We start from the raw sequence: 22,096 nt of genomic DNA, 5'->3' as shown, positions 1-22,096 counted from the left end.
CAGCATACTCAAACTACAAAACCTGTCGTAAATATCTTGTTCTCCCACCTACAACGGAGATGCATTTTGTACGAGCCAGGACACTCGAGTATTTGAGCGTGCTAAAAAACCCTGTATAACATAACATAACCTGATCATAACATCCTCTGATTTTATGCAATTCTGCACGTCAATAGAGGTCAGGCCATTACCCCAGGCCTTTCAGCATCAACCAAGATTCAACTGTAAAAGTATGGATTTGTCACCTAAAAAACATCAGAAACACAACACTACAGATTCACCTGATCGGAAGAGTTAAGTTGGACTTTAGGGGCAATACAGACACCCTAGTAACTGAATATCTGGATGCTGAGGAGGACTTTATAAACTTGTTGGCACAACTAAAACTAAAAAAAACACCTCAGGGCAACGTCATCCTTGCTTCACTCTTGGGTAACTAAGGAGCTAGACAAAAGACAAAATTGCAAACTCAACAAATACCATTAGATCACTGTTCTATTTCATTTATGAAAATATCTCTACACCATTTAAGGGTCCTGTTTGTCCTTCACCTTGGAAATATAATACCTCCCATTTTTTACTGAAACATCAGCGATAAGATAAACCTAAACATATACCTTGTTAGACGTGTTTACCCAAAGTCAAGAACACTTGGTATTCTTTCTCCACTGTCACTGCAAATGATCGCCACAAATAGCTTAGTACCTAGGGCCAGAAAACAACTACAAACAACCAATCCATCCAAATACCATTAAACCATACGTTTATCTATTGGAATCCACCTGGCAATTTCTAACATACTTACTCACTAATAGCTTTCTGGTATGCTTACACTGCTTATTATTAGTTCTACAATACTGCAATACAAACATATACATCGAAAATTACTTTGTCACAATAACATTATAAGAATTCAACTTTTGAATTAATTATTGAACAAGTTACCATTCACACCGCCCCAGAAACTACGAAATGATGTTGCATTAATTGCTACATCTGCGCACTGAAGTCAGTTTCTTAATCTTTCACCTTCAGATGCAGCAACTATGAAAAAACTCAAGGTAACAGTGTGCCAAAATCGAACCTGGAACCTTAGTATGATATTCAGGAGTCCACTTCACAGACTAGGCAAGTGAGAGAGCAGTTAAGCATCTGCAGTTAGAGAATGCACCAGAAAGAGCATTAACTTGTTCTTCTGATACCGCTAAACCACAGATTACTCACATTTAGAATACATAACATAACGGTACTTCCCTGTTAAGAGCGGTCATCCTTAGGGTTGTTTACCTCAGTTTTTTTGCCTCTTCCTCCAGTATTTCTGACTGTTATGCTGGACTTCGTTTTTATTAGTTTAGGTACTCTGGGCACTTTACCACTGCTGATCAGTGCTAAAGTACAAGTGCTCCCTCTGTACATTGCAATTTCGATTGGTTCTTCATGATTGGCATATTTGATTTACTGATCAGTTCCCAACAGTGCAGTGTGTGTGCCTAGGGCCTGTGAATCGAATGCTACTCGTGGGCCTGCAGCACTGGTTGTGCCACCCACATGAGTAGCCATGTAAGCTTGTCTCAGGCCTTGCACTGCAGTGTCTATGAGTGCAGTTTTAAACTGCCATGTCGAGGTGGCAAGGACAACCACTTGCCAGGCCCAAACCCTCCCTTTTACTACATGTAAGGCACCCCTAAGGTAGGCCCAATGTGCCACCATGGGCAGGGTGCAATGTATGTGAAGGGCAAGACATATACTGCTGTGTTTTACATGTCCTGACGGTGAAATGCTGGCAATTTAGTTTTTCACTATTGCAAGGGCTAGCTCTCCCCAAGCTATCATTGGAGCTGCTTTGTAACATTTTACAAGTGTAACTTTCAATTGGGAACAGCTAGAGGTTTGGACTCTCTGCTCAGAATTTAATAACACATCTTTTAGTGAAGGTGGCTTAAAAATGCCACTTTTAGAAAGTGGGCATTTTCTTGTTTAACCATCCTTGTGCCCACACCTGCCTGTGGAATCAATGTCTGGGTTAGACTGACAGGGGCTTGATTGTACATTCACTCTAGACAGTCACACAAAGGGAGGTGTGTCCTGCATATTCTGATGGCCCATCACCAGGCTGATCAATCAATCAATCAATCAATCAAAGAACTTGTAAAGCGCACTACTTACCCGTGAGAGCTAGGTCTTGAGGAGCCTCCTGAAGGTGAGCAGGTATTGGGTCTGCCGTAGATGGGTGAGGAGGGTGTTCCAGGTCTTGGTGGCAAGGAAGGAGAAGGATCTACTGCCAGAGGTCGTCCGTTGGATGTGCGGGACGGCAGCAAGGGAGAGGCTGGTGGAGCGGAGCTGGCAGGTGGGGGTGTAGAAGTTGAGTCTGTTGTTAAGGTAGGCTGGTCCGGTGTAGTGGAGAGCCTTGTGTGTGTGGGTGAGGAGCTTGAAGGTGGTCCTCTTGTTGACGGGGAGCCAGTGCAGGTCTCTCAGGTGGGAGGAGGTGTGGCTGCAGCGGGGGATGTTGAGGATCAGCCGGGCAGAGGCGTTTTGATTGCGTTGTAGTCGTCGTAGGTGCTTGGCCGGGATTCCTGCGTAGAGTGCGTTGCCGTAGTCCAGACTGCTGCTGACGAGGGCTAGGGTCACTGTTCTTCTGGTTTCAGTCGAGATCCACTTGTAGATTCTGCGAAGCACGCGGAGGGTGTTGTAGCAGGTGGGGGAGATGGCGTTGACCTGTTTTGACATGGAGAGGGAGGAGTCGAGGATGAATCATAGGTTGCGTACGTGGTCCGTGGGTGTTGGAGCTGTTCCCAGAGTGGACGACCACCAGGAGTCGTCCCACGCAGAGGGGGTGGGGCCGAGGATGAGGACCTCCGTTTTGTCTGAGTTCAGCTTCAGGCGGCTGTTTCTCATCCACTCGGCGACGGCCTTCATTCCCTCGTGGAGGTTGGTTTTGGTGGTGTGTGGGTCCTTGGTGAGGGAGAGGATGAGCTGGGTATCGTCGACGTATGAGATGATGTTCAGGTTGTGCTGGCGGGCCACTTGTGCGAGGGGGGCCTTCCTGAGGTAGAGTGGTGGGAGAAGCCGTCACCTGCACATAATAGCACTGTGCCTGGCATCTCACAATGCTGTCTCTGCCCCCTGAGAGTGTGTCTGCAGTCAAGCCCAGTCAGGGTAAGAACGTGTGCACTACAAAGACAGTCCTTTGAAGTATCTCTAATTCAAAGGCCAAAAGGGGTATAAGTATTGGACCTAAAACCCCAGACTTTTAGAACACTTCTGGATCAAGAGGAACCTCTGCCAAAGCGAAGAGCTGAAGAGCTGTGAGAAGGAGTACTGTCCCTTTGCTGGGTATTGCTTTGCTGCGTTGGCTTGCAGTTGCTGCTTCTGCTTTGGAGAGGAGAAGGACTGGACTTTGCTTTGTATCCTGCTTGTGAAGTTTCTCCAAGGACTTGTGTATGCTTGCCTCCTGTTGGAAGTCACAGGCAGCATCCCTGAACTCCATTGCTAGGAGTTCTGAACTGCCTTGAGTTGCCAAATCCAGTTCTGGACCTTGGAGGTTCTTCCTGCTGCAAAGACCTACCTGAAACCATAAACATCGACGCATTGCCCTTGAGTACCTGTTTTTACAATGCAGCACCGCAGTGCATGAGAAATTTCCAAGCACTGCCACTGAGCGGCTGAAGAAATCGATAAGGTGCCTGTCAGGGGCCTAAGAAACCGCTGCAGCCAGAGTTCAGCGCACCATGTCTCTGTGGTCAGAGACCTCCGCACTGACTGAGACGCAGGTCCTGCCGTGCTGCTGGATGAATCGATGCACCGTGGGACCACGGCTGAAGAAATCGACCCAGCACCACTTTGCCGCATCGACATTAAGTGTGTGCGGATTTCCACGAATTGCACCTGTGCATCAAGATTTTCCAATGCATCACCCACAGACCGGATCCATCTTTATTTTGATGCATTGCTTCCCCCTACAGTCAAGATTTAATGCAACACTTCTCCTGCGTGCAGCAGGACTGAGGCATCACCTCCCTGTGGACTCTGGAACCAACCCATTGCTGTGTTTTTCAAAGTTTCCCTCCTCTGGGAAGACTTTTGAGCATCAGTAGTCTCAGCGAGAAGCGTGTATTGGATTTAAAAGCATGCACATAAAAATGTGAAAACCAAGTTCAAGTCCTATTGCGGCATGATGAATTGCTTTGGGGTAAACATGCAAGTAAACCCCTTGATAAAAAGCTTCCAACAAATAGAGATGATTGATCAAGTAAACTAGAAAGGTTGAAAGTGCTGACAAATAACCCTTCACTGTGCCCACTCTGCAAGGCTTGTTGGGCCAGTGATAAAACACTACCACATTGGCAAGTTGGGCTAGGGGAAAGTAGGTATGACGAGCAACACCCAAGGTAACAAACTTCTTCAAGAGACAAGTGTAAATAGGTTTTGTCAAAGGGTGATGGGCTGCAGGGGTAACATTGATTACTGTGGCTGGCAGATTGAATGCTTTAATTGTCACCATTCAATCTCCATGCATGGAGGTGTAGCTTGCAGGAACTGATGCAGCAGCCTCCACTTTTGCTGAGACAGGAGGTTCTTCCCAATTGGTAGCCGCATCAGAGTGCAAATACTATTACACAGGAGCTGCAGGTACCATGCTGTCCTGGCCCAGTTAGGGGCTACTAAGATTACTTGGACTGGTCTATCCTGACTTTCCTCAGAGCTCAAGGCATTGGCAGGAACATATACAGTCTACACATGTCCCGTCAGCCATAATGTGCCTTCCAGTGACTTTACTGGGAAAATCCAGTGTACAGTAGAGATGACACTTCATGTTCACGCCAGTGGCACACAGAACTAACCAGGGCAAGCCACTCTTCTTGAAGATGCCACTTTCCACCTAGGGGTGGAGATGTTACTTGTGAAGAGTCAGCAGACATTTGCTCAGCTTGTTTGCACAGTGATTCAGAGAGTTTTCTAATTTGTTGGCTACCTTAAAGATGTTCTGCTGATCCAACCACTTCCACATATGTAAGCCTCTCCTGCCTCAAGACTCACTCTGCCATGCTTGCTAAAGTAGCACATTCTAGTGATGCAGTCCTCAGGACGTGCACCAGCTTCCCCTTGATGGATGGCAGGAATGCTTTTAGGGCCATATGGTTCACCAGAAGCATTGGCGCTAAACTGGAGACCAGAGGCCGCTGATGCCCACTTCTCACAGATAAGTTACAACAAAACAATGCCTCCTGGAACATAAATCAACAGTTATTTCATCAATGGAGAGCGCAAAAAATGTCTCCACTTATGTTTAGGTATTGAACCCTACTTACTTATTTAATCTTTGTGAAAAGTTGCTAGTGTTTTCCCTTTTTTGAGGTTAATATATACAACTTGAAAGGTATACCAAATCATTACTCGTGTGCCAGGTAAGTTACCTATATCAAACATTTACCTTTGAGGGTAACAATGAAAAGAAACAATAACATGCATATTTACACTTTGGACAGTGATAATACGTTACTAAAGACGGTACACAAATGTAAGTCACACAAAAAAATTAATACATTCTGCACAATAGACAAACTAGACATTACATACATTTTACAAAGTATACGTACTGGACATTTCATATGTCTTATTGGACTGTGCCAATAATTCCATGTGTTGGATCTTATATGCCCTACTAAATTCAGAGGGGGATGATCCTAAGATGAGAACTTCTGTTTTGTCCGAGTTCAGTTTTAAACGGCTGTTCTTCATCCACTCGGCTACATCTTTCATTCCTTCGTGTAAGTTGGTTTTGGCGGTGTTTGGGTCTTTGGTGAGGGAGAGGATCAGCTGGGTGTCGTCTGCGTAGGAGATGATGTTGAGGTTGTGTTGGCGCGCGATGGATGCGAGGGGACTCATGTATACATTGAAGAGGGTGGGACTGAGTGATGATCCTTGTGGTACGCCGCAGATGACTTCGGTGACCTCTGATCTAAAAGGGGGGAGGCGGACTCTCTGGGTTCTTCCGGCGAGGAACGAGCTGATCCAGTCCAATGCTTTCCCTTGTATTCAGACGTTGCTGAGGCGTTGTATGAGGGTGCTATGACAGACTGTGTCGAAGGCTGCGGAGAGGTCGAGTAGGATGAGGGCAACTGTTTCTCCGTTGTCCAGTAGTGTTTGAATGTCGTCTGTTGTTGCGATGAGGGCGATCTCGGTGCTGTGTTTGGCTCGGAAGCCGGACTGTGAGGGGTCGAGGGTTTGTTGGATTCGAGGAAGGTGGCGAGCTGATTGTTGACGGCTTTCTCAATGACTTTGGCAGGGAATGGGAGGAGCGAGATGGGGCGGTAGTTCTTAAGTTCAGTGGGGCCTGCTGTGGGTTTCTTCAGAAGGGCGCTGAGTTCGGCATGTTTCCAGCTTTCCGGGAAGGTAGCGGAGTTGAGGGAGCAGTTGATGACGTCTCGGAGATGGGGTGCGATGATGGAGTCTGCTTTGTTGAAGATGTGGTGGGGTACAAGGGTCGGTTGGTGATCCTGAGTGGATGGAGTTCATCAGGCGGATGGTGTCTTCGGTGGTGATTGGGTTCCAGGCGTAAAGGTTGATGTAGGGGGGTTTTGGTTCGGAGGTGGGTGGAGCGGATTGGTCTCCGGACTGGTTTTCAAAACTGTTATGTATGTCGGCGATTTTGTTGTGGAAGAAAGAGGCTAGGGAGTCACAGAGGACTTGGGAGGGAGTGATGTCGTTGGTGCCGGCGGTAGGGTGAGTAAATTCTTTGGCGATGTTGAATAGTTCCTTGCTGTTGTGGCGTTGTTGTCAAGTCGATCCTTGAATGCTGATTTCTTGGTGGATCGGATTAGTTGGTGGTATTTGCGGGTGGCGTTCTTGAAGGTGGTCAGGTTGTCAGTGGTTGGGTTTTTTCTCCAGGCTTTCTCGAGGGTGCGACAGAACTTCTTGGATTTCTTAAGGTCATCGTTGAACCAGGGGGCTTTTTTGCTACCTTGTTTGATTTGATGGTTTTTCAAGGGTGCTAGTTCGTCGGCGCTGTGGGTGATCCATTGTGTGAGGTTGGTGGCTGCTTGGTTTGGGTCTGATGATTTGGCAGGAGGGTTTTGGTGAAGTGATGTGATGAGCTGGTCGGTGGTAATTTTGTTCCAGTTTCTTCGGGGAACTGGTTGTGGGAGGTTGTGGGTCGTGGTCTTTTTGTAATTGAAGTGAACGCAGCTGTGGTCCGTCCAATGGAGAGCTGTGGTGTGGTTGAAGGAGATGTGCTTGCTGGAGGTGAAGATTGGGTCGAGTGTGTGTCCGGCATAGTGGGTGGGGGTATCAACAAGTTGTTCGAGTCCGAGGTTGTCCAGGTTGTCCAGGAGGGTGGTGGTGTTGCTGTCGTTTTTCTTTTCCAGGTGGAAGTTGAGGTCTCCCAGTAGAATGTAGTCCTTTGAGGGGAGGGCGTGTGGGCTCATGAAGTCGGTGATGTCTTCGCTGAATTGTGTGCGGGGTCCTGGTGGCCTGTAGATGAGGGTGCCTCTGAGTGTGGTCTTGGGGTCGGCGTGGATCTGGAAGTGAAGGTGTTCGGCGGTAGCGAGGTTGTCGTCGGAACTGGTCGTGATGCGGATGGTGTTCTTATGGACGATGGCGATGCCTCCTCCTGTTTGGTTGGTGCGGTCCTTTCGGATGATCTTGTAGCCGTCCGGGATGGCTATGGGGATGTCGGTTGCTGATGAGGCGCTCATCCAGGTTTCTGTAAGGAAGGCGACGTCAGGCGATGTAGTGTCGAGTAGGTTCCAAAGGTCAATGGCGTGTCTGTGGATCGAACGGGTGTTGAGTAGAATGCATTTCAGATGGTTAGTGTTTGAGCTTTGTTTGGAGTTAGTGGATTTGGTGTGGGTCCTGATGCTGTCGAACTTGCAGGAGCGGCAGGTGAAGGGTCCATGGATGTGTCCGGGGGTGGCTTGGTAGCAGGTCGGGAATCGGTGGGGGTTAAGTGCTGAGAGGGTAGCGGCGTCGTACATTATGCAAGTGGAGAGGATTTTGCGGGGATCAGGGGGTCTGGCGCTGGGCGCGGTCCAGGCGCGGACGGGCGAAGACGGGCTTACCTTTGGCGCACCTTCGGCGCGCATGGGGCGCGTCCGCTGCGCGTGAACGCTGCACGTAGATGCATCTGTCATATGTGGATAGTGGAGGGGGAGGAGCGAGGGAGGAGCAGCTGGGAGGCGGGAGCGGGGTGGAGGGACAGGCTGGGAGGCAAACAAACACAAAATGGCAGCAGAAACAAAAGCGAAACCAGGCTAAGCAAATACTCAGGCAATGCGATATAGCGCTACGATATAGCGCTATGATGTGGCACAATTTAAATGCAGGCAGTGTTACAGTTCAGCGCAGCGCTACTATACCAATCTGGCACGATATGAAGGCAACCAATGTAGCAGTCCAGCGCTGTGAGATCAGGGAGCGTGGGGAGCGACCACCTCTGCAGGAGTCAGGATGGTCACCTGTACATGTTAAGGTACATGGGAGTGTTATTTAATTGGACTACTACATGAGTACTGCGTTGAATATGGTTATTGTTCCTGTTGAGTTACACATACCAGATAAGTACCTTGTTTATTCCGAAGCGTGTGTTTGGAACCCAACTTGGATCTATCCCTGAAGGAGGTTGTGGACTTGGTGTCTTCAGATTTTTCTTGTCTTTTGTTTTGCATGGGAGTGTGACCTCAAGGTAATAAGGGAATCATTTTGCCTCTGCGCCCACACGCTATTGAGGACGCTGGCACAGAGGCAGATCTGGCCTTTTAGGCGCACTGATAGTGCCCCCCAAAAAGGTAGTGCACTGTCTGTACGCCTCCTAAGGGCAGCCCTCTGGAAGGGGGTCCCATGGAGCCCCAAGCATCCCCCTGCAGACGGGTGCAGTCAAGCAGTGCACCCATCTGCGGAGGGGGGGGACGGAGGGACGGAGTGTAGGTCCCCTCTTAAAACTGCAGGCTGTTGCCGCCTACAGTGTAAAAGATGGAGCGGCTTGTAAGCAGCCGCTCCAAATTTCACCAAATACCCAGTCCTCAAGACCTGTTTAAAAGTGAGCCCTATCTATATTAAATGGCCATGATGCAAACAAAGATAGTGCCCCCTTTCTATAACACAGAAACACACAAAAAAGTGACAGATGGATTTAATCTTAGCCACTGGTAATTTCTCAGGCTGCATCCCAATCCAGTATTACTTTGCACAGCGATATGCAAATCAGTTCTGACCCTGCTCCAATGCGAACTGTCCAGCCCGAACTGGCAGGATTCTTTGGTTTGCTAATTAATTTGACACTGTTTGATGATTCTTTACAACACTTTCCCCCAAAAAAGCTCATCCACCTCAGCTCCTTTGTGAACATTTTCAGGGTCCTACGTCAACTGGGGGGCCGGGGGTGTATTTTGTTTTAAATTGGTAGCGATCTGGGTTAGCATTTAGCTGAAGCCATCTTGTATTAGGCAGCCATCTTGTCTGCCATGTGCTCTGTCCTACCTTCCGGTCATTTACTCTTGCACTCTGCTTATAGACAGACTATATTGAGGCTCTGCTACTCTGCACATGCGCAGAGGAGATTGTGACAGTCCATACACCTGTTCTAGTCTGTAAATGTCACGTTATTCTTACCGGAGTCAGCAAGCTGCTAGCTCCACCATACTGTTGACTGTGCATTTCTGTATGACCTTTTTTGTACGCAACCCTTCTCGTCTGTACTTGTACCGCATTGTTTTGAGCCCCTGTGAGGGTATAAAAGGACCATGCTCCTTCTGTTCAGTGTGCTACTTCATACACTACCGAAGGGTGTTGTGTGAATGTAGTTCCACCTCATGAGGTTAATAAAACTTTGTTTTATATTCCAGTTTCTGTGCCAACTTCTATCCTATTGGTCTGAGGACTTTGTGCAGAGAAGGGCGAACCCCTAGCACTGGTAGGCCTAGCAGAGGCCCACCCCGACAGTGTGTCCCAAAACACAATTTCCCTTTCCCATAGGAATTTTGAAAAGAGCTACATCAAAAACTGCTGAATCGAATTACACATTTGGAAGAGAGCTAGATCTTTACCTATAAAGGTAAAAATGGGGGAGGGGATTGTTTCAGTAATGCAGTAGTCATGTAATATTTTTATTTTTATATATTTTTTCAAAGGTTGGGCCCCTGCCCTTTTCAATCATACTCCCCTGGAGTGAGCCAGAGACATCCTGAGGGCCAGATGCATTTGGTCTTTGGGGAGGTGGGTGTGGGACCCCCTCCCTGAGCAACATATTGGCCCAAAAAGAGCAGTGGCCCGGGGTTGCCATCCCGAGGACACTGTCGATCCCTGCCTAACTCCCAGCCCATAACATAGGATTGCTCCCACCCAGTGGGAGCAGAAAAAATGCTACAGCCAGATGGTAGCAAACCAGTGCAGCCGGATCCTGCTTCCACCCAGGTGTGTGCTGGTAGGGGAGTCGGCAGGGCTACGGCCTATCCCTGTAGCTTCAAATACAACACATCGTTGTTGGGTGGCCTAAGGTGGTAACAGGGCCATCAAAATAAGTTTGGTTATAACATAACCTTGGCCCTTTCCACTGTGAAGTGGTCAATGCTTCCTAGCAGCCAGGAGGACCACATCTCAATCTTTATAGTTTAATATTCAGATTATTGCTGGGTGCTCCTGGCAACTGTGTCCTAGCCGGGAACCTGCCTACCCTCGTAACCATGAAAATGTTTGAGAGACACTGTTAGACCACCACACTCTTAAGGCAATCTTCAATATACTTCACCATCATGCTGCCCTTGACTTGTTTTTGGATTATCCCTCAGCAGGCCAACGTCTGTGTCAATCTGGTCTATTTTGTGTGCTAAGGTTTCCATGGTGTGGGTGATTGCTGAAAGTATCTTGTACCATTTTATTTGCATTATGGTTGTATCATAACTGTCTGACACTGGTATTTGGTGACTGTGCTCAGTTTTCAATCTTTTGGATTCATCCTTTTATTGTCATCCGACTGTGATCTTTGTAGAACTTTGTAGAGTGCCTGTGAAGTTAGCCTGGCATATGATGTCCACTAGTTCTAGTGGGCACCTTGCACCAGTCTAATCGACCCTTATTGATGGTGGTTGTAAAATCAACCTGATAGAAAGCTATCCTAGTGGTAGCATGAACCAGCACTCTTCAGGATAAGACTTCAGTAGGCGAGTTAAGCAAGTTGTTTTACCATATATAATTCCTTGAATACCAAATGAAAGGACACCACACAAGGTATATATCACATATATATGTATTTAATCTAAACACAACCCCTCTGCACTCTTTATGAGGTCAGAGGTAAAAATACAATACAAGTCACACAGTTAGTATACGATAAGTTGCACAGTATACATTATGCCCTACGGGCCTCACAAACCATATACTAAGAAAGTGGTATAAGTACCACGTGAGAGTTAGAAAGCAGCCCTAGGCCTGTAGAATCTCTGGGGCTACACTAAGCAACCAAAGGTTAGGAAGTAGGAGAACCACGGGAGCCGCGTGCAGTGTCTAAACACAGGCACGGGTTCCCTTTGACTTTCAATTGAGTTCGTAAAAGTTACAAAGTTACAAATAAAGGACACTTCCGGATGGACTAGGATGGAACCCTTTTAAACGAGGACACTTCGAGAGTCAAGACCCACGGGAGCACCGGAGTACTCGTGTCACCTCACCCAGGGAAGCTGGTTGCATAGGTGTCTTTTCGTGTCGGGTTTCGTCGTCGTTTTCTATGGAGAGCTGCAAAGAAGTGCTGCAGGCGACCAGATGAAGTGTCCGGGTGGATCCAAGGGTGGATCGGAGATGTGAAGAGCCTGAAAGCAGAGGGGACAGAGTCTGGGTCACTAGCCAGTGACCAGGAAGGAACCAGGCGATGTCTGGTGCTTTAAGGTGAAGAAGGTGAGTTTGTCTCTTCAGCCACGAGGTCCAGGAGGCATCGACGATGACTAGGAGCTTGATTCGAGCTGTCCCATGATGGATCTAGATGACTGCAGAGTCGGTATCCGGATTGGACCCAACAAGCCTTGGCAACCTCAACCCACACAGGATGTCGAGATTGGCTCTGTTGCAGACCAGCAAGGTCTGTGGCGCTTCTCCTTTTTAGGGTAGCTGGGGCAAGCCTGGAGCAACCAGGATCGCAAGTTAGATTCAAGGTGGCGACTTCAGGGGGCTCACTAGCCAACGGGCAAAGAGCCAGGAAGACGCGTCAAGCACAAATGTAAAGGCGGGGCCCACGGGACACTCGGAGTGTGGGGGCCTGAGCTTCGGTTCAAATGATGCTCGGGGCTGGGGCTTCTCGTACCCCAATGCACAACTTAATGAGGCTTCAGTATAAGGAGTGCAGGTAGCAAAATGAAGGATGTCCAAGATGTCCCGGTCCCACGTCTCTCGTGTCCGCCACGGATCTCAGCTTTACTGTGGATGTGGGTCGGGGTCAGAGAAGTCTGGAAGTCCAGTTCTTGAGTCGCAGAGACTTCGGGTTCCGGCGGGAGCCTTGAAACTGCAGACCGGCAAAGTTGCTGTTGGTGCCTGTTTGCACAGGGTGGTCACTCCTTGACCACAAGGGAGATGTCTTCAGTCTTCCAGTCGGAATGGAACGTCGAAGGTACAAGATAGGTCTTACAAAGATTCGTCCAGGATAATCTAAAGTCCCAGGGACACAGCTCCTATACTAAGGATGGGGCTGGATTACCTGACTAGGTCCCTCCTTTGGGTGGACTTGAGAAGGGGGTGGTTACACCCCTTTCCCTTTGTCCAGTTTCGCGCCAGAGCTGGGGCTGGAGTGCCCCAGCAACTGGTTTGAACCGGGCTATGCATGGAGCACCTTGTGTGCCCCAGGCAGTGTCTAGATGCATTCACTGAATGCAGCCATCCCTGCCCCAATACACAAAACCCCTGTCTGGGGAGGTGCTGGCACCTCCCTGGACAGGAAACCTATTGTCCAGGCCTCCCCTGCCGGAGTTTCGTCCAGCAGCCGGAGGTCAGACTCGTGTCTGTGGCAGCAGCATCCATTTTGTGATGCTGAGGCTCTGTTTAACTTTAACCGGGTAAAGCCGTAAACTACATGTCGTTTTCCTCTAGAAGGGTGGAATGCTACCCCCGCCGCCAGAATTGGCGGGGTGTAGTATTCCAAAGTGTTTGACACCTTACACGACATGTTTTGATAAAGCCTGACCAAAGTTAGCATGAACCCCGAGGATTATAATGCACTTAAGAGTATATGGTATGGCTATATCATAGAACAGCTATAAGGAGATGGTTCCGAAAGCTGCAGAGGGGCTCAGCTCATGCTAGGGCACCCTTTCACATAAAACCAAGCACTCTGCCTCCAGGATTGTCGAGGCCTACCATAGGAGTGGCTTATAGGTGTATATGTGTCTATATGTTAAGGTAGATATAGGTATACTATATCTAAGTAAGGGGTGATTACACCACCTTACCCAGGTTGTGTGAACAGACCTGTGGTGTCAGTTTGGAAGGCAAACCAGGGGTGGCAAAATACATGCTGCAGCCCCTGGTAGGCATAGGGTACACCTATGCCCTGGGTACCTATGGTACAATCTACAGGGGCTCACAAGGGTGACCCAGTAACCAACCTGGTATGCACCTAAAGTGCATGATTTCAATTTAGAGAGAACAGCTGGTCTGTGGGTCTGATTAGCAGGCCCACAGCCACATTAAAGTCGAAAAAACAGAGAATCACAGCAACAAGTGGGGGTGACCATAGGAAGCAGACCCTACTCTCCTACACAATCCCCCCCGCAAACGCAGGGACATTAAACTAACCTTGATGTGAGAAAGATCCCGCACTCACCCGACCATGGTATCTGCCACGCTCCAGGGGACTACAACGTCCATGCTCATCTCCTGGGTTTGCGCCAGCTTGACCCGGAAGTCCTGCCCCCATACCCTGGAAGTGAGAAGCGCGAACCAATGAAAGGCGCGCGGGGTCAGGATGCGGGGGTGAGAGCGGACACGGAAGGAGAAACAGGATGACGGCATACGGCGGAGAGAAAGAGCGAAGACGCGGGACCCGGTGGTGACCAGGAAGACGCGGGACCCGGTGGTGACCAGGAAGACGCGGGACCCGGTGGTGACCAGGAAAACGCGGGACCCGACTTGGAGGACTCCAGAACTTCAGGAAGCCCGGAAGAAGGAGAGGACAGCTGGTCGGAGGACTGGTGGTGTCCGGAGGAGGCTGGAAGGCGGCCGTAACTCGGAGGAGAGTTACGGCGGGGCCGGTGAGTGTAACTGGCTCGGGGTCACACAGAGGGAGGGGGTGGAGGAAGTCATAGCGGGAGGGCAGAGCACAACGGGTTACCACGAGAAGGAGCCTGTGTAATGCACGCTAGGACGTTCAGAATGATTGGTCATAAAACGTACTGGTAGCTGTAAATACGCACTGTTTTCCCTCCTTTTCCTAGGCCCTTAAATGTTTACCATACCCACATCCCTATACCTGCCATAGTGATAGGAAAACTCGGTACCAACCTGCCTCTTGTTCAAATATTCCTAAAAAAAAGTCACAGCGGTGTGGTGAAGGGACAACCAAATATACTCACAAAAGAACCCCATTCTGACGGTTCCCCTTTTATTTGTTTCCATCCTTCTATGAGCCTCCGGAGCGACCGTCCTGGTCCCGAAGAACCAGAGGGCAAGAAAACACCTTTGCAAGCCTCCAGTTCCTCCGGCTCATCCCAGGAAACGTCAGAAGAAGAAGAAGAAACCCCAACGTATCAACCCATTCCGCTTTCCCTTACTATCAATAAACCCACTTCTAAACCTTTATTGCAGCCTCCTCGCCTGTTTATCAAGCCCGCGCTCCCACACTTGACCAGTTGAGTCTTCATGTTCCAAGTGGAAATATCTGGAGAGTCCATCTGCATTGGCATGGTCAGTACCAGGTCTATGTTCCACTGTAAAGTCCATCCCCTGTAAGGAAATGGACCACCTGAGCAGTTTGGGATTTTCACCCTTCATCTGGTTTAGCCACAAGAGGGGCTTATGGTCTGTCTGAATCTTGAAGTGCTGAAGACTCGCAGCAAAGGTTCAAATTCCTCATTGCACAGTCGAGTCGAAACGTTGCCGCTCTTCTATTGATCAAGACCTGTACCTACTACTTACCTTATCCGTACCATTGGAATATGCATTAAGTGCACATTGAAAATTTACAGACTACTTGTAAATCCTTTATGGACAGGCTTGCTGTAACTGGTCTTTATTGAATTGTCTATGCCTTATTCTTTGATTCACAATCTCACTACCCAACACCACCATTCCTCTATTCTTTCACCTCTTTTTTTGTGCGCAACCTATGGTCATTATAGAAGCATTTTTGATTTGTTCTAAAATAAATATAGCAGAATTTATTACATAGTGTGGCGCTTGTTTCATCTGGGGTCTACAAACTTGTTTAGATGCAGAAATAGGTATTGTGTACATGCATCATTATCGCTTTCAGGTTATTCAATAACTTATTTGCAATGTTTTATGCAACATAAACTGCAATTGAGTCTAATTTTGGTCACGGACCATTGTTCTCATTGCAGTATTGCGCCCAGGTCCGGGTTGACTAAAGGGGCTACCCCATTATCGATAATGGCTATCTTGTGCAGGCATGCCTGCAAGGGTTAGTTGTAAATATTGTAATATATAGCAATTTGTGTCAATAAGTTCACTGTATTTCACACCATTGTACATATAATTTTTTTTTGTGCACATCTTGAATTGACATGTCTGAAAAAGAAACACTGGCCTACAGTGAAGACTATATTGTCAAACTATTAGAGGGGCAATTGGGCTCTAGCTTTCTTGATACATCTTCCTTCGGTGTGGATGCATCACTAAATGAGAAAATAAACAAATTAGAGAAATTGTAGAAGAAGCTTATCCGCACTAGACTACATGGCCACGGTCTAACTAAATACCTTCAGGCCAATACCATTGCAGTGGGATTGCAAGTTCGTAATGAACCAGCAATCTTTATAGATATTCCTAAATTTAAGGAAAACTTTAGCTTTATCTCGAATAACTGCAGTAGACATTGGATGGTATTAGGTGTTGAAACAGCCTTGGAGGAAATCAAAAAGCTGATGAAAGAGATTGCTGATTTAAGGAAAGAAATCTTTGAGGATAAAGCCCTCATAAACGCTAAGGAGGCATTAGAAAGATTGGACCGTACCCTTAAGGATTTTGAAACTTTTACACAAGCTAATAAACTAGACAAACAAGCTTGCGACATCCAACAGTACGATAAGAAAACTACATATCCATACCTCCAGGAAGGTTACCACAAACAAGACACACAAGGGAGGTACACAAGTAGAGGAAGGGGTGGTTTTAGGAGATATAACACTTTCTCCAACTCTTCCTACAGCAATAGCTCAGACAGAGAAAACGAGAGACCTAGAATAAACAATAACACATACGCACAGGGGCAGAACGAACCACAACCATCTTCTTTTTTAGAGGGAGTCCAATGGACAGAGTACAGGGGAAGAGGCCGGTCGTGGGGCCCACCCCAGGGGTGGGATCGAGCCTACATGGAACAGAGGCAGAGGGAAGAAGCAGGTTCACTCCCCCCAGAGATACACGGGGACATCAGAACCCGACAACAACATTACAAGTGGTGAAACAGCATGGCTCTAACCCCATTGTGAACATCTCACGTTATACATTGAATGAACATGAGGAAACCATCCTTCAGAAAGGTCTTTCCTTCGTACCAACCAACTTACCTGACTGCACCAATTTTTTAGGAAGGTCAGACTAAAATATAATTTCATTAAGACTCCTTACAATCCAACATCGACCAGTACAGGTCTCAGACCCCCTTCCACCTTTAACCCTCCCGCACACATGATGTCCAACAAAATTATGGCATTTGAACAGATGGTGATGAGAGAGGTTATGAACTTGGTAGAGCGAAGGGAATATGTCACCTTTAACATTTCTAAGAGTGAACGCTTGGCCATTACCTCCCTCAGAAATAACACCGAGATTGTCATAAAACCTGCGGATAAGGAGGAGAAGCCAAGCTGGCGACCAAGATGGCCACCTAGGCTCCCGGCTCCGTCGACCTCCTTCTCCTCCCACAAGATCCTGCTACTTATCCTGCGCCTATGCCATGCCCCCACATAGATGAGACGAAACAATGCCCGACCGTGTGATCCCGAGTGAACTACCAGCTTTGTGGACAGAGAAATGTCGACGTAAAGATTGCGGCCTGTACCAGATTCGGAACCGGGGCTTTGAGTAATGGAGAGGCCGGAGGCGAGTTGAACAACATCGGCCATGAGAGATCGAGAAGAACCGGTCGGCCCGGAAGTAAGCCGAGATTTGCCAATTTTAATGGAGGGCCTCTAATCTGAACAGCAGCAACAGCTGAGTAAGGCAATATCACTCCGACTGTCCCAAAGTGCTTTTCCTAACAATCCCGACAGTGGACGGTACGGAGATTGACTGCAACTTCGCCCGACCGGAGCGAGTGTATCTCGGAGACAGCTTGGGGTATCCCAGACCTCAGCGAGTTCGATCGTTGGTCATTAAATAGCGCTGATCCGAAGATCTTGCCTCTGGACGTGGATTAATATAAGTAGATGCAGCGCACGACATGGCGCCCGTAATCGTCGCGAGTGACACTCAGACCCGTTCCACCAAAGGGACTGAAGAGGCCCAAATGAACACTCCGGAACTAAATATCCTGCCCAAGGGGTCTTCAGTAGAGACGAGAACTGTCAATACTGTGAGAGACGAGAAGGGACCGACGCTGGGAGATGTAATGGCGGCTGTTGTTGGATTTCACTTCTCCATGAGCCTGAGAATGCTAGCTCTGGATTCTAAATTGGAGGGTATTGCACCTGGGATTGGGCTACAAAGTGCGGACCCCGTTGACTCGAAAGGTGAAACGAAAGTCCTGGAATTCAATTCAGCTTCATTAACAGATGTCGGGAATTCCGTGGAACAAGAGGTGCGGGAGAATATGGACGGCGAGTTATCTGGCTTGAGGTGTACAAACGTGACTCTTTCTTCTCTCCCGGACTCTGCGCCATTCATTCAACAGCGACGCCAGGAATACTTGTCGGAGAAGTGGGACTGCAGAGTAAAAGGGGTCCAATATGCTTTGCTGTTTTCAACTGGCCTCCGGGCGAAACTTAACATACAAGTATTGTATTCTGACTCTCCTGAAAATGCAGTAAATGGGCTGGGGAGTCTTTATGCTCCTGATCGGACAGGCCAAGGTTGAGCAATATACGATTATTGTATGACATTTGTGACTCGGTGGGGGTGCAGGATCTCATCCCTATATGATTAATATGCGGAAGGCGGGGTAGGCGAATAATGATCCCCCTTAATTTGTATATTTTGACATTTGATAATTAGATCTGTTAGCATAGGGGAAGCTGAACTGTGGGGAGGCGAGGGGGGCCGGGGGCCTGTTCCAAGGTCCTCCTCCATTTTCTATTTTGAGATATTTTAGTTTAGTTTTGGGGCGACAGGCACACTGCTAGTTGGGGCGGGCGAAAGCTACATGCAGGGGTGCAGGGTGGGGGGATGGGGTTTGTGTTAGTGTACTTTATTTTATTTTATGGCGTGTATAATTCTTATCGATTATCCTGATTACGTTTTTCTTATCTAGGGGCAATACAGTTTTCTTATTCTGTCTTATTGGGTGGCGGGGTCTGAGAGCCGTAGCGCATCAAATGCATTCTAAATTGTATGTAGTCAATTATTGTCGAGCGGTCATGGCATCGGTGTCTCAGCAACCTCCCACATCATCTTACAGAAATCCTGATATCTGAAATTGTTTGCTTACTAGAATGTGATATCCCTGATACGTCTTTGTTCATTTTGTGTTTGTATATCAATAAAAAGAAATATAAAAAAAAAAAAAAACCTGCAGATAAGGGTGGGGCCATAGTAGTCCAAAACACCACTGACTACAGATCAGAAATACTCGCCCAACTGGGAGTCACTGAAAACTATAAAATTCTGATTAATGACCCTAGCCAAGAGGTGGCCCATCTTATTAAGGCAGCTACTAACACAGGACTACACGAAGGTTTTTTGAGCAAACACGAGCACGACTTCCTTAACAAACAACCACGGATGCCCACCATTTATACACTGCCCAAAATTCACAAACGTATGCAAAACCCCCTGGGAAGACCAATTATATCAGGGTGTGGGTCGCTATTAGAACCACTGTGCAAATTCATTGATCATTTCCTTAAGCCCATTGCTACTAACACCGCCACCTACATCAGGGACACTATGGAAGCCATTAACCTGGTTGACAACCTTCCATCTAACAGTGACAATGAACTTCTGGTTACAATGGACATATCCTCGTTATATACGAGTATCCCCCAGAAAGCAGCTCTGGAGGTGATAAGGGTAGCTTTGGACAAATTACCAAAACCCACCAGAATCCCCAATGATTTTTTAATCACATTACTAGACATTGCCATGAGCAAAAATGTATTTATGTTTCAGGACAGCTATTATTTTCAAACAAAGAGCGGGGCAATGGGGGTAAGCTTTGCTCCCAATTTGGCCATTATCTTTATGAACGCATATGAGCAAAAGTATGTTCTGAACATGGTGAACCCGCACAGGAACAGTATTGTCCTGTGGAGGAGATACATCGGCGACGTGCTGATGATCTGGAGGGGGACAGAGACTGAACTCAAAGCCTTCCATGGTTGGCTTAACAATCAATCTTCCGATATACAATTCTCCCTAGACCATAACAAAAAGGAAATACATTTCCTTGACATTACCATCAAGGCAGAGGAAGGCAGACTCCATACCACACTTTATCGCAAAGCCAGGGAACGTAATACACTATTAAGATACTCCAGCCACCATCCTCGTAGCTTAACAGACAATTTGCCTTATGGGCAATTCTTATGGGTAAGGCGCAACTGTTCCAAAAAAAAAAAAAAAGAGGATTATTTCACTGAATCCACTGACTTACTCAACAGACTGCGTGACGGGGGTACCCAACTAGGCTACTTAAAAAAGCACAAAAAAAGAGCATGGTACAACCATAGGGAGTTTCTCTTAACACCTAGGGAGAATGCGAACATCTCAAAGAACAGACTCACGTCTGTTTCGACCTTCTGCACCAAAAGTAACCAGATCAAAAAAACAATCAATAAACACTGGCATATGATTGCCAATGACTTGAATATGCAGGAACCACCGATGCATGCGTTCCGAAAAGGTAAAAGCCTTAGGAACACATTAGTCAAATCCTTAATCCCCTCTAGAAGAGTGAATATTCAGACCCACTTGTGGAACATGCCTCCTATTGTGGGCCATTACAAATGTAGGAGCTGCAAGGCGTGCCCATTAACGAGTGAAATCAAATCATTTACTCATAATGACTACACCCATACCCACAATGAACACACTAACTGTAACTCCTCTGGAGTTATATATGCCATCCAGTGCCCCAGCGATTTTCTGTACATAGGTCAAACAACCTAAAAGGTCAAGTGTCAAATTTTGCAACATTAACGCAAAATAAGATGCGCAACACAGGGAGCTCCTCTAGTTGAGCATTTCACGCAATTTGGCCACACTGCTGAAAGTTTGAGATGGTGGGTGATCGAAAAGGTACACGTCAACCAGCGGGGAGGGTGCACGAGCCACAACCTGAACTACCGAGAATGTAAATGGATCCATACCTTTAACATTATATCAAAAGGTTTAAATGAATATGAAGAAATTTCTCGCCAAGCTGCTACTCTGCACCTTTGAGAAATAGGCACACTAGTAGCTACACATTGGCTAATATGTGATCATTAGTTGCAACAGTATTGCACTATTGGCCAATAGGCACACTGAGCACTCACACTAGCATTCAAATATTACCTAGACGGTAGTAGAACTAACTGCAATGTGAATCCCCTTACATTCACAGTTCTTTATATGTAATTATGTAAATATATTTTGTGTTAATGTGGTTTTTAACCGTGCACATGTAAATAGACTCACCCTGGTTATCGAAATGTATTCATGTAGTATTGTTTAACAATGCATTGACAAAGCTACTATATGTATGTACATTCACGCTGGTCCTCAGCATGTAAATATGCACTTTGGCTCATTTATTTCATTCACACATCATTTAAATGTATAGATGTAAATTCACGCTGTTCTTCCATATGTTTATATGCGTGTTACTCATCTATGCATTACACAGTATCAAATTATAGGGGTTCTAATCCCGATCGTCTAATCATAAGACTGACACGATGCGCGTTTTAATTAGTCCATTGTGTCCCACTACATTCATACCATGCGGGTGTCATGGCAACGTACACGAGAAGTTTTATCCCCTTCTTTTGTCTGCCTCATCTCGGCCTCGGGGCTTGATTTCCCTGTTTAACGACAGCGAGCACGTTACGCACGCGTCATCGCGGTATTTAATTACCGGGTCGCCATAGCTCCCAGTTCTTGCCAGCACCCCGAGGGAGCGGCAGACTGTGAAGCAGATGCCTCCTAACTAAGGTAAAGTGAGATGGGGCTCGAGGGAGATGGGCGGGCCCGACTGACGCTCCGGTTGGAGCTTGTGCTCACCCTTGTATTTTACGCAATGAGACGCGTGGGTGCCCTCATTGATCCAGCAGCTCTCCCAGGGTGTTGTACTTTTTGACTTTACGATGTGGGGTCCTTTGGCCCTCATGTGTAAATATTGCATATATAGATTTATATTGCACCGCGTCTGAATTAGGGTGACCCGATTCACCATTTTTACCAGGGAGGGTAATCCTTTTGGCCCTCGGGTTTGCTGTCTAATCCACATTCAATGCATCTTGAGATTCCCGGTGAGGGTTTCCTCCCCCTCTCTTTTGTTAATAATGTCAATTCACCTTGCCATACACGACTTTCTATCTAGAAGTTTACTAGCCCATGGGGATATGTAATTGATTGGGTGGTAACTGCATCTTATGTATTTTACAGATAGGGGCAAACTCTCTGATCCTTGAGGAAAACACACCTGGTGATGTGCTTGAAGCACACCAGAACATTCGTACCGTGGCGACATTGAGCCTTCCGGCACGTTGGTTAAATCATACCTGTATAGCCAGGCTTGGCTGCA

The 22,096-nt window shown here is 47.3% G+C and overlaps 1 protein-coding gene across 1 annotated transcript in view; it reads right to left on the bottom strand.

Moving 5' to 3' along the window:
- The window catches only part of CDPF1 (cysteine rich DPF motif domain containing 1), a 195,828-nt gene that overhangs the window by 31,376 nt on the left and 142,356 nt on the right, over positions 1 to 22,096 (bottom strand). The window lies entirely within an intron of this gene.

Source organism: Lissotriton helveticus, chromosome 1_1 (genome assembly GCF_964261635.1).
Source record: "Lissotriton helveticus chromosome 1_1, aLisHel1.1, whole genome shotgun sequence".
Classification (NCBI taxonomy): domain Eukaryota; kingdom Metazoa; phylum Chordata; class Amphibia; order Caudata; family Salamandridae; genus Lissotriton; species Lissotriton helveticus.
Note: the sequence above shows the minus strand (reverse complement) of the source record. Positions and strands in the feature narration are given on the sequence as shown.